Here is a 13,611-nt window from a genome sequence, read left to right on the forward strand (position 1 = left end):
GGTTGACTTCAGGATAATGATTTCCCACTGGTTTTTCAGTCCCCAGACAGCCAAGGGAGAGCATCCACAGTGAGGGTCAGCAAGTCCTGGTCACACACCAGAGTGCTCAAATCCGTACTAAGTGTGATGAAGGTGACTTGAATCTTCCTTCTCCTCCTTCCCATCCGCTGGCCTCTCATCTGTTTGTGATTACCCTGTACCTGCACTGGGGAATACACAACAGGGTTGAAATCCCAGTGAATCCTGGTGCCAAAAGAGCTGTACAAGTCCAGCCCAGCACTCCTGCAAAGCACACTGATCCAGGAGGCTTTTTAGTTCCTGCTGGAGGCCTGGAAAGGACGGGGACCCTCACATCCATCCGACCCCAACACTGGCTGGAGAATGGCAATCCTGAAACACTGAAGATGGACAAGCCCAGAAGATGTGGCACCCAGACACCCCAAGCAGCCAGACCTGCCTAGCATGCACCTGCTCCAAGCAGCTTCCCCTCCTCTCTCCGTGTGTCCCGATGTCTTCACCACCTCCAGGGAACAGTTGATTACATGTGAGGGTACGGGGAAGAAGGATCTGCTTTGTGAACTCTCAGCTTTCTGTCCTCATTAAGGCAATTTATTTGATGCCAGGACTATTGGATGTGCTTTCTCAGGAGTGCAAACTAGATCATGATACTAATCTCATCTTAAAACTTTGCACTTCTGTTGTCCTTAAGAGCACTTAAGAGCAAACAGGGCCTAATTTGGGGCCTTCTGAACCTCTGCAGCTTCCCTTACAAAGAAATTTAGATCCACTGTATTACCATGGCATGAAAGGCTTTGGGGCAAAAGATGGAGTGGAAAATCTGATAGCTGTTCCGCAATTAAAAAAACCCCAAAACCCAATAGCAGACTGTTGCTGCCTGATCGTGGGGTTGGTGTATAGGAGTTTACTAATTCAGTTAAAAATAAACCAATTCCAAACTGACTGACATGAAAAGTCGGTTAAAAAAACCCATAAACAATAATAAACAAACAAAAAACAAATGGTAGGAAATAAAATTATTATTGGAAACATATTTTGCCTTAATTGGACATCTCTTTCTAGATGGAGTAATTTGTGTGTGGAATCCAGCTGTATGACTATTGTTTGACAGCAAAATGATCAGTTCCCCAAAGTGTGAACATCTTGTGGAGAACCTCGTTGCTGCCTTAAAAAGAACTCTTTCCCTAGTAGGGCTTTGTCAGCAATGGCAGAGGGTGCAGAATGTGTTGTAATCCCTAATTGTATGTCACCATACAATGGCCTTTTAATGGTAGTGATGGCTTGTGGGCTGCAGATGGAGTCCCAAGGAGGGGATGGATTCCCATGTGCTAGGTGCTGCAAAGGACTGGTATAGCACAGTGTCTGTTGCTTTCAAAGGCCTTATAGGAAAGGTGAGTCAAGGTGGACCTGAATCTCCCCTTCCCACCACAAAAGGAATCTAGGCTCCTCATGCCATAGATGTCAAAGCTCATGAGACTCTATGATACAGCTCTTTTAAAAGCTGAGTCCAGCCATATCGAAAGCCTTTCCCATCCCCTTTCTCTGCTCTGATGTGATTGCCATCACTGGAAGTGGTAGGTGCTCAGCACCAGGCACACCTGCTGGTTTTTGACTTTCAGGTATCTCTTGGGATGGGTATTTGGGCTCTCCTGTACTCTTTTGCAAGATTTCCTAAGCCTCACAGTGTCTATCTCAGCAGTATTAACAGTCTAGTTTTGCAGAAGGTAATACAGTTGGTATGTATGTATGGTGATACCATACATTTAAGTCTCTGTCCCACTGCAGACAGAACTTTCCTTTTGTTCCAAAAGTCCTGCACTGAATAACTACTAAGCAACACAGATATTTCTGTCACACACCAGCATAAATTCCTGTTCTCATCTTTAACCAAGTTTAACTTGAGACCTTCCAGCCTCCCTCCCAACTCCCTAACATCCAAATTAACCCTTCTCAGGATGTTGACTATAGCTCCAATTCCCAGCACATTCAAGCTGTGGAGAGATTCCAGTTTAGCTCTTTGCAGCTCAGCACTGTTTCTAGCTACCACATGTCATCTCAATCTTTAGCAAAGCCCTTCTGCATTGAGCTTCCAAGATGTTAGCTGTCAACATGCAGACATGAAAACCAGCCTCCCACCTCCCTTCCCCTTCCTTCCCTACCTCGGTATCACACTGTAGAGTCTCTTGGGCTCCCACCATGTGGAGCTAATCCTATAAAGACAGTCTGTCTCTGGCAGATGGCTATTGATCACCTGCCTTCAACAGGGACCCTCCACAAGTAACACAATTTCCCACTATATTCCTGCACCCCCTAACCCTGATCAATTTCCTTGCCAAAACATCACACAGTGCTTCTAAAATCAACTCACCTTTTCCCCTCTAGCAAACTAGATAATTTCTTTCTTTTTTTTTTTTTTTACAAGAAATAAAAGCAGCTATGAGTCCTTCCAGGGATCTAGGGAAAGATGTTTTCCTCTCTTCCCCCCCCAACCCCCCTCCACCTACATGGCATGAATCTTAGATTGTATTTCACAGGTTTGATTTGAAGTAAGTTTCTTACTGCTATAGACTCTGCCTCTGCGCCCCCTCTGCTCCTTTGGTGAGTGACACTAATCAGTGGTGTGGGAGGTAGGGACAATATCAAGCACCATGGTGATTGGCAAGCCTTACTCAATGTACGTGTACCCCAGTAGGTATGTGAGGGTGAAGCAGACTGGATCTGTCAAACTCTTTGTATCATTGCCCAACTCTGGTGCAATTCTTCATTGAAATTAATAGTTCACTAAGTGGAGAAGAATAAACAAAGCAAGATTTCCCCCCAAAAGCCCAATTTGGTGAAGGTTTTAGCGTTTGGTTTTTTTCCCCTGTTAGATAAGCAAATGGCCTTCATGTTAATCACAATATGTAATCGAGATGAAAAATCAGGCCCTGCTGGGTAGGGAAAGATACCTGAATTATCTCAGCAGGAGAGCTGGCACTAATTTACTGCTGTTGTGCTCCAGGTACTTCTGATGCAAAAGATGAATGGAGCTAAAGGTTTGTAACTTGCCTTGCAACTGCATTTAGGCTTTTTGCATAGCCTCCACAGGATAATGTGAATTGGTATGAGACCTCTGAAGGATGGTTAGAATCAGTAGCCTTGTCCTGTGTCAGCTGCACTCATGGCTCCTTTTCTTTCTGAGCAGCCTTCCTTCTCTCCTCCTTACTGTGTTTGGGGTTTATTTTTACCACTCCAGAGACATGGATGTAGAAAGGTACTGCTGTTCCTCTACAGTATCTTTCAAATGGGTGAGTTTCATGCCTATTCTAGTTTATTTCCACAAGTTTGCCAGTGGGACGTTTTGTAAACTGAGAGCTGAAGGAAATAGCCACAGTTCTGTTTATTGAAAAGACGTGAAGGGTGACATTTTACATCAGAGATATTCTCAAACCTTGTAACCTTCTCTATCCTGCTTCTTGAACGGTGCTATAGGCTGCAGTTGTACTAGAAAATAAATGTAAGATCTTTCTCTGGCAATGAAACCAGCTGGAATAGAAAGGTCTGCATTGACTTCAGTAAACCTCATTACCCTCCAGAAGTAGGCAGCTTCCTGCAGATTCCTTATGAAGAATTATTCCTGACCTGAGATAAATCACAGTCTGCTTGAAGGGATTGTCTGGGAGGACCCCTCCTTGGTTTGGTTCAAAACTGTGACATGGAATGTACAATTAACAATGGGTCTAAAGTCCAGGAACATGCTCTGATACCATTTAATTGGTTGAATATGGTCATTGTCAAGATGCCTCTTGCCTTTGAGCATTTGATTTTGTAAACCTTCTAACACAACTGCCACCTCAAATCCCTTTCTCCTGTGTTGGGGTGAGAGGTGATGGGGTTGATTTAGATTAGACATTAAGAAAAAATTCTTAACTCTGAGGGTGGTGGGACACTGGCACAGGTTGCCCAGAGCTGTGGCTGCCCCATCCCTGGCAGTGTTCAAGGCCAGATTGGACAGGGCTTGGAGCAACCTGGTCTAGTGGAAGGTGTCCCTGCCCATGGCAGGGAGTTGGAACCGGATGAGCTTTAAGGTCCCTTCCAACCTAAACCACTCTGTGATTCTATGATTCTATGAAGGTAGCATGAGCCCTGCAGAAGGGGAACAAAAAAACAGCAGCAGGCGGGAATCTCCCTTGCAGGATCTCCCTCTCTGTAGGTGGAGGTTTGTGTCACTCCACCTGTACCAGGACAACACCAGAGACTGTAATTGTCCTAGTGGGAAACCCCTCCAGCTTTCTTGGCGGCTTCTGTTTCTTGGTGTCCCCCTCACTGAATGTGCATTTGCTGTTTTTGTGAGGAGGCAGGAGCTGGGAAGCTGTGTTCCCCATGCTGGGGGAAGAAGTCAGTACTTCTAGTTGAGGATGATACATGTTTTTCCAACAGATAAGTTGCCGCTTCAACCGCTGTTCAGCTTCTCGAGTTTTCTGGTTGGAAATAAAAGAGCAAGTCTTTGGGGTATTAGTTTCCAGTGGTTTTGGTTAACAGTCCAGATCAACACCTTAAGTTTTTTTGGGCTTGCATCAGATTACATGTGAGTATGAGCTCACACTGGCAACATGTTTTCACAGCTAATTTGGAGGCATAGGCGTTTGTGATACCTTGTATGGGCTAGTGTTTTCATGTCAACCCAACAGGTCATAGGCCATTGGTGCTCAACTGCTATTGCTGGCCTGATATCAAACCTCAAACGCCAGGAGCAACACTACAGGCCAGTTAGTTAAAGGGAACGCCTGACATACTCGTATTGTTAGACGTGTTTTTTTGTTTCATCTGACTTTGCTTTCTGAAGTCTGCTGTTTTAATCAGAATTACTTCTGTTTGAATTGAAACTAAAGGCACTTTTTTTTCTTTTCTTTTCCTGTCTCCTCCTGAGATAGTGAAGCCTGCAGACAGCCAGAGCTTGAGCTCAGGAGCGCAGTGATGGAATGCCTCTCCTGGGTCACGGTGTCCATTTCCTGACTGCAACAGCCTATCATGTCACACAAGCTCCTTCATAATGCGTCAAACTTATCTTTATAAATAGTCAGGCTTCTTGTTTCTGGCCTCTGAAGCAGAGGCAGAAAATTAAACTTTTTAAAATATCCCAAGGAAACATTTCCTGTCCACAGGACAACCTCACTCAGTGACTACTATGTCTGCTTAATTTTTCCTAGTTCCTGAACACTGCTGCGTACATTCTTTTCTTCTACCCCTTCCAGGCTCCAAAGAGTAAATTGATTCGAGTTGCTTTGGGGAAACCTGAAGATTGACTCTTGCCACCTCTTGGCCTGACCTTTTTGGATGTACTCAGCTGCTCCCCCTCTGATCCTCTGGGCAAACAGGCAGGCAGAACATCCCACCACAGAGCAGTTTCTGGCTAAATGCCCATATTCAGCTGGAGTCTTGTCAAGACAAGGGCCACATTTTCGTTTCCTGTCACAGCAGGCAACTGTTGGACCAGTTATCATGCATCAGGCCTTTGTGAGGTTGCTGCCCTCCTGGCATGGTGTTAAGGACTGGTGTGTCCTTAAAGTTACCCTGCCAGCTTGTTAGGGTGGTGCCAACATTCTGTGGTCCCTCTAAGGTTGCTGACCCCAAGCTCTGGGCTCAGCTGTGCTTTTCTGTAAATACCCCAGGATCAAGCTGTTTGAATGTGGCACAGTTTATTCAGTGACTGGCCTTGCAAAACTTCCACACCGCTCTCTTTTTGACTTCTCACTTCTGAAGTTAAAGTAATTTTGGTCTGTGGTTGTGCCCCACAGAAGACTTTTTAGAGCATTCCACAAGTCCCTTTTTAGGGTATTCACCCAGGTTTCCTTTCTGTGTAGACTAAGACAGTGTGTCATGTCGGTTATGGGATACAGATAGAATAAGGACCGTTGCATGGAAATTCTGAAGGACTCCTGTAATCTAGGCTTTCTCTTTCCAATACAGTTCCTAATGCTTTGCCTGGCACCAGTGCTTGTATGAAGGACGAGCCAGGGGAAGACCCTCCATTCTGGCAGTGGTTTGTCACTCTCTGTTTTTTTGCCATGGCATGAAATGACATCTGATGGCTTTGTAAGATGGGACACAAGAGAAGAATCTGATGGCTTTGTGAGGTGGGACACAAGAGAAGAATCACTGTGTATGAAAAGCCCTTGTCTCCTCAGCCATCCCTTTAGAAGTGCTGGAAGGGTACTGGAAACTGTGTCTGTGGAGACTCCTGTAACAGGCTTCAGCATATGCACAAGGTCATGGATTAAAAGCCATCCAGCAGGCACAAACACGGCACTGCAGTACTCAACAACATGCAGGTGGTGAGGACAGTCAGAGTACAAGGACTGACATGAAAAATGGGGAATACCTGTCAATATAGACACAGCTCAACAGAGCCATTGGTTTCTTCTTATTCTGGCAAAGCAGAAAAAAGATGAAGCTCCCACCTGAATTTTTGAAATAGCAGGGGCTATCTTTCCCTGTCTGGACTTTTTGTGAAAAGCTGGAGGGGAATAGAAGAGGACAGGAACTTTCTGGAGAAGAATGACAGCTGACAGTAGACATAGAGCTAATTTGGAGGTAATTTTTCCACTTGCTTGGTAATGCTGTTCTTCCTACTGCCTTGAAGTCTTAGAGCATCCCACATACCTCTAGGCAACAAAATAACCAAATCAAACAACTGGCTCTTTTATGTGTTCTTGCTTCATATTCTCCTTTAGTCAGTGAGAGAAAGATAGAGGTAGGGAGCACAGATCCAACCAAACCCAGGTGGGGCACACATGATAGATTATGTTTGGGCCTCCAGCATCTCTTTTACTTTAATTCCTGGCTGATATAAAAATATCTTGGGAAGAAAATGCAAACCCAACATTTCACTCTGGAATACATTCCTTTTCTCAGTTCTCTTAAGAAACAGCAAGCTTCTCTTTATTCCTAATGTAAATGAGTGGGAAAGCAGAAGGGACTCTCAGACAGTTCTTGTTTTACTAAGAAAACCTTCACTACTGAAGCACCTGTTATGCAAAATCACTTATCTTTCCAGTTTCCTTTTTCAGTGCAAACGTGGTTCAGAACAACATTTCCTCCTGATAAATCTCAGTCCTTAAATGCTCCCTCTTCATGCAACCAATTTGCGTGAAGTTGAGAAAGTGCTTAAGTAAGCCTAAGCTCATCGTATTTTCAAAAGTCAATTCAGAGTCTGAAGTCTCATCGAAAATCAGCAAAACTCAAGGCCCCTTAATTAATGAAGTGCTTTCAGACATTTTTCTCTGGTGGAATTCTTGTCTGAAAAGAGAAAATGCATTGGGAAGATGTGTCAACTCCCAAGAAAAAGGGATAGAAAACATCCCTAAGTTCTCCCTTGCTCCAAGAGTTTTCACTTCTTATGCATCTGCTCACTGTCTAGCACAGTGAAGTGACCCTTTGCTGCTGGGGTGCTCTCCATCAGCTGGGTTTTATATCATCTGGAAGGGTTTCACCACCTATCTGTGACAATCATGCTGTGGAGGGAGGAAATGAAGTTTTAGGATACTGTGGACTGTTTTGCTAAAGTCTATGCTAGAGGTATTCCTCCTCTCTGGGAGATCAAGGGCAAATAACAGGTCTTGCAGTAGCTGCAAAGGGGCCACAGAGAAGAATCCCAGTTCTCTCCGTGTTTTTTCACCACTTTCAATGTTAAATTCTATGAGTGGCTAAAAATGTCTTCTGTTCCATCAATTTTATTTCAGAGGTGAGTAGACACCCTACTCCTAGCAATATATGGTCCATTTCTTTCCCTTGAGAGTTATGGGGTGTCCTGGCATGCCAGGAAGGAGACGAGCAGATATCTCTTGAGGCATCAGCTGGTCACTAAAGGGCAATCACCAGGCCTTTGCCATGACTTGGCTATGCCAGCATGGCTGCCTTACTTCCTTGCCCTGCCCAGATTCAGGTTTTATGACAGCCATATAGAAGGCAGCTCTGCTGCCTGTCACAGGACACAGTTCAGAGTTAGTTCTGAGCTATCACGAGACGCAGCTGCCTTGGGGCTTGCACAACCACAAGACCACCAACACAACACAAAGAGGCTCTGTCTACCTAAGAGATTTTTTCTAGGCAAAACTGCTAGGAACCAGTGCAAGGAAACAGTGCAGAATTTACCCAACCCATGAGCATTTTGGAAACAGTGCATAACCCTTATATCTGCTTTCCCTGTTTCAGTAAGTCCAGGGGAAAGAAGAGCACTACTAAATTATATTAGGTCTTGGTGCTACTACTGCCACAGTGTAGTAGCTACAAGGTCTATATGGAAATAATTAGCTCTCAGATGTTAATCAGGAAAATGGATTAATAGCAGCTTCTTCTCACTTTAGGTTACAGATAGGATGTTGGTAAGAAACAGGTGGCTAGCCATCATGAGATAAGACAGGTGCTGTGAGGCACAGGGTGGATGTGGCAGATGTAGTTAATGATTAAGATGCCCTGGCCTTTGTATACATTGGGATTTTCTATTTGTTGCATATATATTGTTTGTATATTTTCTGGTACAATTGGGTCCTGGTCTGTGGGCAGGGCTCCATAATACAAATAAATACCACCATGACTAATGGCAGACCTTGTAAGACTGTCCCAAACTCAGCAAAAGTTGTAAGCAGACTGGGTCAGTGCTATTGTGTAAGGGGATAATTTTTGCTTCGGCTGTGTTGTGGCTAGCTGGAATTGTTCTCTCTAATAATTGCCAGTCCAGATTTCTCCCAGATGGCAGCATCTCATAAAGAATATCTGAGAAGAGCTCCGGTCTGCCCTCTAATAAGGCTTCATGAGAGAGCTGTTCATCTCTGTCATCCCTTCTCCATAGCCTCAGGCAAGTCTCCTGTCAATTTGCAGAAAAAGTCATTGCTCTGTATTTATTTTTCCTTTTTATTTTATTTCTTTTTAGAAACTTCTATTTATTACCTTGGCAATGAGCCACCCAGCAAGGAACAAACTGTTTTGTGACAGAAAAGATGAGACATTCTGCCCTGGACCATCCAAAAGCGATGCCAGTGGTCTTCCTTCCCTGTGCTGTCCTCTAACCTCCCAGGTTGTATTTAACAAGGTTGTGTTTCCCTGAGGCACTCATTTCTCCAGCAGAGAGAGGGTGAAAGAGGAGGTTATGCTGTGCATCCACTCAAGGGTCCCTGAGCAAAAACCTTTCTGGAGTGCAGTGCTTGTTTAGCACACAGGTATGCAGGGATTGAAGAGCAGGGGGTAGCCAGTGTGTGATTTTAATCCTGAGGCTCCTGGGACTTGCCAGACGTACATGTGCTGAGGAGAATAAGACTGTAGGTAGTCAGAAATCAGGGGTTATGCAAAATAATTGCTCTCCTGTGTAGCTGGCACTGCAGCAGCTGAGTTCCTGATTGAGGTGATATTTGTTTCCGGTCTGCCTCTTCACCTTTTAATGTGTTTATCCATCACTGTGGTACCCAAGTGCCTCGCAATCTAGAAGGTGTTTATCCTCTCTCAGTCTCCCCTGAGTGCTGTTGGCCCTTTGTCAGGGATGGGAAACCAAGATGCTGATTTACATAGTTTGGAAACTGGAGTGGCTGTTCCTAGGGGCTGTTAGAGCTCTGACCTGAAGAGTAAGACAGAAACCCTTAGTACCTAACACCCAGTTATTTTAGCATCTTTAACTTACTTTAACTCTGAAGCTCCTGTGAGCTTTGCAAAGACATTGAGGAACTAGGTGGGATCTGTCATAGTCCTGATGTTAGCGGGGTCTGAAATGTAAGATCTCGTTTTGCTGCTGTGAGCTTGTTTTTGTGTTGCTTTGGTTCTCAGTGTAACACAGAAAGACCACTAGTCCCAGTTTAATACAGTTGTGCAGTGTTCCAGAAAATGTCTCAGTGTGTGAAGGAATTGCTTCTTGGAGCCAGAAATTATCTGCTTGTCCCCTTTCATTCAGCAAAACTGTAGAGATTATTTTGCTTTCCTCCATATTTTCCAAAATATGGATTCAAGACATATTGTTAAAAACGATCTAAAATATTCAGCGCTCTCGTGGTGTTCTATACTAACTGCTGAAAGTCAAATGCTTGTTAGAGGACACTTGCATAAATACAGTCCCTCTATCTGAAATCCCTCCTGCAAGAGCCTGGAGGGCAGGGGTAGGAGTGTGCTGGAAAGGACAATTTTGCTTCCCTGTAGGGCAGAGTGATGTAAGGACACATATTCAAGTTGGATTTTTTTTTCATTTATGTTCTTTTGCTTTGCTACAAGATGTTCTGAAATACAGCAGCCTCATCCCTCCTTGTCTTCATGTTTAATCTGAACTAAATTTAGCTATCCATCCCATCCAAAGCACAGGACATGTTACATAAATCATTCATCAAATACTTCTGAACAAGAAACAAATGCACAAGAAACAGTTCATAGACAGTTCACTGAAGGAGCTGCTTGCTGCAAACAGTCCAGGGATCTTTGTGGAAGTGCTCTGGAAAGCATGGTCTGACGTAAGAAGTCCTGTCCCTATTGTTCATGTTCTGACTGTAAAGGATCAGTGAATTACCAACCCTTCACTTGGGGTGTTGAGAGCATGCAATGAGAACAGGCAGTCTGAGGAAATTTCTTTGAAGCAGACTTGGGATCAAGCTTCATCATAGAAACAAGTGTGAGGATCAAAATAACCTACAGGTTCAGTCAGGGTCACCCATTGCTAGCACCAAGTTACCACCATTGGCTATGTAGATTTCAATGTTTTTCTACGTCTTTTCCTAACGGGACTTTCATGACATTTCTTAGAAAATTTCCTAATAGATTCCACTGCCCCAAAGTCTGCTCTGCTCTTCTGCCTATGATTTCCTGCTTAATAATTAATAATCTTGTTCCCACTGAGATATCCCACTGTCCAACTCTAAATAAAGTGCTGTCACAGTTGTCATCTCCACCTTCCAAACATATCTAGGGTTTTCAGCCAGCCTCAGACTTTGTTTACCTACGTGGCACAGAATTATCCTTTTCAGAGTTTTCTTAAGGCTTACTGAAGTCAATTCCTCTAGGCTTATGAAATGCTTTTCTTGCTAGTTCTTGGCCTCCTTCCAAGCTGTCAATAACTTTCTAGGAACATGATGCGTGGGATTTAGGGCAGTTCTGCATGCTAAGGATGGCCAGTGATGGTAGGGGCAAGGAAAGGTCTTTGGCTGATGCTGTCATGAGAGCAAAAGGAAATGTTTCTCTGGGAAGTCTCAGGCACTGACTGTACCAGATGGTGGCCTATAAAGACACAGAGAAGAGAGAAGCTGGGTGAGACTCATAGCAAGCTCTAACCAAACCTGAGTACAGAAGTTTGGTTTATAGTAGTTTATGATGTATATTCCCCAGGTCAGGTACTGTGCCAGGAACAATGCCCCAGTTTACAATCACATCATGGAAATGACTTGCTTATTTATGGTAGCATATCCATCCTACAGCTTTGCCAGACATATTGATTGGTCTGTGAGGTGGGTCTGGCTGGTCTTTGTTTTTCCACATAACAGATACTGAAGGGAGAAAAACTTCCCAAGAACTCAGAGGTGAAAGATCTAGGGCAGAGCCACTGCTACTCATCTCCCCCCTGCAAATTCTCTGCTCTTTCTGAGTGCAGAGAAAAGGCTGTTGCTATAGAAACCAGTGGGGGAAATGTACAATATCATGTTTTATATATTCTTCCAAGGAGACCCTTTGAGCCTGACATCATGTAATTTCACAGAAACAATAATGCTAATAAACCCCATAAGAGTAATAGTGATTTGAAATCAAACCAAATAATCATCATTTACTTCAAAACCACCTCTGACTACAACCTTCTACTCCAGCCAAGACACTGGGACAGGGCTGACAAGGCAGCCTACAATATGGTACATGACAGCAAAAGGTGTGATGGAGGGGGGCGAGGGGGTCCTACATAGTGGTAAACGGCAGTTAACATTTGAGGAAAGACAAATCTAAATAAAAGGTCTTCAGATTTATAGGTGTGTAGAGAAGGATGAAATAAAGATAAAGATGTATTTTATAGCATATAATCTAGCTTATTTTTAATCTTCTTTACCACCCAACCTCGTATTGCCATCCTATCTTTATGAGCCCTCTTCTGAAGCTCTTTTCTCTTTTGCTGCCCTTTTAAAAATTATCCCACCGTTTCATACTTGCCTTCATGATAATAATGAGCCCTTTGCCCTCCCAGACAGTGAAACCTACTGCACCCTGGTGTTCCAAGGAGACAGTGTTCTTTGTGAGGCTGCACCATGAGCCTCTCTCTAGCATCAGGCTGGCCTGGTGGGAGCAGTTCTCCTGGGAATCCTTTAGAACAGAAGCCTAATTTAGTCCTTTGGATGTCAAAACAGGCTTCACTCTGCCCTTCCCACCCTCTATTTGTTTTTGACTTAATTCACCATGACCATTATTTCCTTCCTGATTTGTGCTGACCCTGTGGCTTAATTAGATTTTTTTCATTATTTATAGTAGCTCCTATGATGTGTTGGCTTCTGATTTCTTCAGGACAAGGACTTTCTTGCTGTGTAGAGCAATGTACAAAATAAATCTCAGCCCTGTCTTGTTCCAGGGCTGTGATTGATTCTCAGTCAGGTGTATGTCCCTGCCTCTTGTCCTGAAAGTAAGTACATGAAAAACATCAGTGATGCTTTGTATCATTAATGTTAGGTTTTATATACTGCATTGTAGGACAGGGTAGCTATTGGAATAAAGCAAGTTAATTATGCTATGTAAGGCCAAGTAAGGGTCCATCTGTTTGCAGCATCTTTGCAAGACGTATCCCATCCGCCAGTCCTGTGCATTTTCATGACCTCTTGGGTTAGAGTAAATTCTGTTCAGATCCCCTGAATCCCAAGGTGATTGATTAAAAAAATATTGCTTCCCATTCCACTGCCTCCAAGGCCTGGCTGTAGATCTACTCTTCGCTCCTTTCAGGATCTCACAGTTTCTGCACACATGTAGTAGAAAGCCCTTCAAGCCCTACTTTATGTCTTACAGTCAGACACATTCAGCAGTTAGAAGGGAAGAAACAATTTTCCTCTCCTCTTCTTGGCTTGTCTTATGCTCCTTGTGCAGACACGTAGCCTTGCTCTGTTTTCCAGCCCCAGCCATTTTCACAGAACATAATGGCTGTTGTGAATAAACAACTGATATACATACTGTCTGGTTTAAGGGGCTGTAAGCACTTCTAGTGCCCAAATAATATATGAATATTAATAGAATGACTTTAATGATATAATAAAAGCCAAAGAATAAATATCCTTAGGGGCATGATAACCTAACTTCAAAAGCAATTACCATCAGTAACAAAATGCAGAGAGAAGACTAGGATTACTTTAATAAGATTACCTGCGTATTGCCATTTGTTTCTGTGGGTGACTGTAATGTTGCTTCACCTTCATTCCCAGCTACTTTCCTAGATGCTTCTCACTCTGAGCATTGTAAGGCCAAGCTGGACTACTGTGAAGCTGGGGCTCACTGGCCTTCCCCTGGGATCCAGAATATCTCTGTGAGCACCTGCTCCTTGGTCTTCAGCCTCCCCTACTCTTTCACCCTTGTCACTGCAATGTTGTTTTTCCATGTCCTGTGGCTTCATATCTATGGGGAAAA

This window comes from Melopsittacus undulatus, chromosome 5 (genome assembly GCF_012275295.1).
Source record: "Melopsittacus undulatus isolate bMelUnd1 chromosome 5, bMelUnd1.mat.Z, whole genome shotgun sequence".
NCBI lineage: Eukaryota > Metazoa > Chordata > Aves > Psittaciformes > Psittaculidae > Melopsittacus > Melopsittacus undulatus.